This window comes from Callospermophilus lateralis, chromosome 19 (assembly GCF_048772815.1).
Source record: "Callospermophilus lateralis isolate mCalLat2 chromosome 19, mCalLat2.hap1, whole genome shotgun sequence".
Lineage (NCBI taxonomy): Eukaryota > Metazoa > Chordata > Mammalia > Rodentia > Sciuridae > Callospermophilus > Callospermophilus lateralis.
This window is the reverse complement of record NC_135323.1, coordinates 188,098-192,106: the sequence shown is the minus strand read 5'-3', so window position 1 is coordinate 192,106 and position 4,009 is coordinate 188,098. Positions and strand designations below refer to the sequence as shown.

The 4,009-nt window shown below is 39.5% G+C and overlaps 1 pseudogene; it reads right to left on the bottom strand.

The window, feature by feature from the left end:
- Positions 1 to 283: 283 nt before the first annotated feature.
- Positions 284 to 984, bottom strand: LOC143638284 (myosin regulatory light polypeptide 9 pseudogene; annotated as a pseudogene).
- Between the last annotated feature and the right edge of the window lie 3,025 nt (positions 985 to 4,009).

The window sequence follows — 4,009 nt, the reverse complement described above, 5'->3', positions numbered from 1 at the left end:
TTTGGTAAATAATAAGTTAAAACAAGTCAGTATTTTATCATAAAGTTTAATCATGGTTCAGAAAAAATTGAGTGAATAACTTTCTCTGAAAAAATATATTGACTCTGTGTAGACTGCAGTTATTGGGGGTGAGGGCAATGGTAACTTAAATTACCCAATTTTCTATTCTGAAAATGAAAAAAAATCCCATTTCCAGTCTGATTATAAAGATACATGAGCCTCAAAATGGCTGAGAGTAAATACAAAACAAGAAAGGCAAAAGCTGTAAAGCTAAAAGGTATGCAATAGGCTCTAAGAGAAAAATCTCAGAAATACCCAAAGTGGCAACAAGGAACTTTTGGCTGGAATTTGAAGATCTTTTCAGTCATCTTTGTCTTTTGCTCCATGTTTAAGGATGCGCGTGAACTCAATGTAATTGAAATCCCCCTTTTTTGTCAATAGGGGCTTCTCTGTACAGCTCATCCACTTCCTCATCTGTAAACCGATCACCCATGGTGGTCAGCAGCTCTCTCAGGTAATCCTCCTGAATGGTGCCAGTAGCTTCTTCATCAAAGCAAGCAAAAGCATTTCTGATGACATCTTTGGGATCTGTGCCATTTAACTTCTCACCAAACATGGTGAGGAACATGGTGAAATTGATGGGTCCTGGAGCCTCATTCATCATGGCATCCAGGTATTCATCAGTGGGATTCTTCCCCAGTGAGGCAAGCATATCATGCAAATCTTGTCAACGAAACCATCTCTGTTCTGGTCAATCATGTTGAAGGCCTCTTTGAATTCCTGAATCTGTGATTGGTCAAACATGGCAAATACATTGGATGTTGTGCGTTGAGGGCGCTTCTTGGTGGTCTTGGTCTTTGCCCTTTTGCTCCACATGGTGGTGGTTGAATCCCTACACAGCCACGAGAACCAAGCACCTTAGCGAATCCCTCGCTGCCTCTATCACCACCTTTCTGCCCCAGAGCCTGTGAAAACCAACACTTCCGGTCTAATTTATTTATTTTTATGTGGTGCTGAGGATTGAACCCAGTGCCTTGCACATGCTTGGCAAGTGCTCTAACACTGAGCCCCAGCCCCAGCCCCTCATCCTCTTCATACATCTTACCCAGATTTTTCATGGAGAACTTGGATGGGATGAAGGAGGAATGATGAACGAGGGTTCTAAGCCCAGGAGAGACTCCATTACTTGTTTTCCTTATTGTTTATTTTTTAAAGTATTATTTTAGTTGTCAGTGGATTGTGTTTTATTTATTGATACATGGAACTGAGAATCAAACCCAGTGCTTCACACATCCTAGGCAAGTGCTCTGCCACTGAGCCACAACCTCAGCCCTCCTTATTGTTTTAATGATTCTTTTTTTTTTTTTTTTTTGCGGTGTCAAAATAGTAGAAAAGAAAATAATACGGAAATATGGAAAAGCACATGTGTTAACAGCCCACTGCTTTATTTCAGTTTAATATGTTATTTGTTACAAATTTATTTATTAAAAATATATTCCAGGGCTGGAGCTGTAGCTTCCTGGTAGAGTGCTTGCCTAGCATGTGTGAGGCACTGGGTTTGATCCTCAGCACCACATATAAATAAATAAAATAAAGGTATTTGTTTGATCTACACCTAAAAATATTAAGAAAGTTTATCTCATGGAACTAAACTCATGAACCAAATTTTTCTTTGATTGAGAAAATTCCAGTTTAATTGTCAGTATATGTGCATTTTCCCTCTTTTGAAAAATGTTTTTTTTAAATATTTATTTTTTAGTTGTACTTGGACACAATACATTTATTTATTTATTTTTATCTAGTGCTGAGACTCAAACCCAGGGTGTCACATGCACTAGGTGAGTGCTCTACCATTGAGCCCCACTCCAGCCCTGGTGCATTTTACTTATCCATAATAGTGGGGTCCATTTTGATGTATGCGGACATGGATAGAATATAATTTGTTCAATTTCACCCCAGTTTTTCCATTTTCCCTCTCCATTTCCTTCCTCCTGCTCCTCTTTCTCTAGTGGTCTTCCTTCTATTTAGTTTTTTTGTTAAACTGGTGGTTTATAGATAGACATGAAGGGGGATTCACTGTGGTATAGTTGTCTATGTACTTAGATCATTTGGTCAGTTTCATTCTGCAGTTCCTTTCTTTTCCTATCCCTCCTTTCTGCCCCTACATCCCCTTCTATTCCACTGACCTCCCTTCTATCTTCATGGGATCTCTCTCTTTTTATATTTTCTTATTTATCTCTAGTTTCTGTATATAAGATAAAATATTTGACCCTTGGCTTTCTGAGTCTGGCTTATTTCAATTAGCATGATGTTCTTCAGTTCCATTCATTTACCAGCAGATGCAGTAATTTCATTCTTCTTTATGGCCAAGTAAAACTCTGTTGTGTGTATATACCATGCTTTCTTTATCTGCTCATCTGTTGACAGACACCTGGGATGGTTTCATAGCTTGGCTACTGTGAATTGTGCTGGCTTAAACATTGATACGGCTGTATTACTATAACATGCTGATTTTTGTTCTTTTGGATAAATACCAAAAAAAGGCGGGGGGCGGGGGGAACAGCTGGATCATGTGATGGCTTTATTTCTAGGTTCTTGAGGAATCTCTGTACTGCTGTCCATAGTGGTTGGTTGCACTAGTCTGCAGTCCCACAAACAACAGGTGAGTGTACCTTTCTCCATATCCTCACCAGAGTTTGTTATTTTTTGTATTCTTGATGTTTGCCATTCTAACTGGAAATGAAATCTTAATGTAGATGTGATTTGCATTTCTCTGATTGCTAGGGATGTTGAACCTTCTTTTTTTTCATGTTTTTTTTTTTTTTGGCCATTTGTATTTCTCCTTTTGAGAAATATCTGCTTAGTTCTTTCACCCATTTTTGTATTGAGCTATTCATTTTTCTGTTGTTACATATTTTGAGTTATTTATATTTCTGGATATTAATCCCTTCTTGGAAGAGTAGATGGAAAAGATTTTCTCCCATTCTGAGGGGCTCTCTTCATGATCTTATTTCCTTTACAGGGAAGAGCATTTTAATTTGAAGGCATCCCACTTATTGAGTCTTGGTTTTATTTTTTGAATTTTATTGATCTTGTTGAGGAAGTCAGTGCCTGCACCAATATGTTATAGAGTCAGGTTTCTATGAGCTCAATCTAGCTTTTCCACTGATTTACATCTTCATTTTAGAAATTATTTTTCTATTGATCTATAATAAATAGCATCTTACATTTTAGTTTTCAAGTGCTCTATAGCTTCTGCCAAAATAGTTCATTGTCCATGAACATGATAATGCATTTGAATGATAATGATAAATGTAGAATAAAAGGAACTGGGTTTTATAATAACAGTGTATCTCTCTCCTTAAAATATATATATATTTTTTTTCCTAAAGAGTAGAATGTTCTAAAGAGTAGAGTGAACTCAGGATTTCATGTATCCTATGTAAGTGCTCTACTACCTATAAGTGAGCAACATCCTCATTCTTTTTTTGAGACAGGATCTTGCTAAATTACCTAGACTGGCCTCAAATTTAGGATTTTCCTTTCTCAGTCTCCCTAGTAGCTGGGATTATGGGTGTATACCACTATACCTGGGTCCTCTCCTCTTTCAGTGGAATACCTGCTACTTCCATGCACTTTAAGGTGGCTGGTACAGAGCAGGCAGGGGTGGTGGATGGCCCAGGGACTTCTGCCCTGGATTCAGTGAAGCTGCTGGTGCCTACTGTACCAGGTGGAGGGTGGTGGGTCAGGCAGGCTGTCGCTGCCTCTGCCCAGCTCAGGTCAGTTTCCCTGGGGTAAGTTGTTGGGATGGAAGGCTAGAGAATGAGGGGCTCTGAGCTAGTGACCATAAAGGGCACTATTCCTCACCATCTGTTGTTTCTCCTGTTGGCTTTTACCCTCCTCCAGACCCCTCTTCCAGGCCCTGCCTCCCTTCTCCTGACCCCACCCCATCCTCCAGACCACACCCTCCACAGACTCTGCCCTAGACCCCTCCCACAAGACCCCGTCC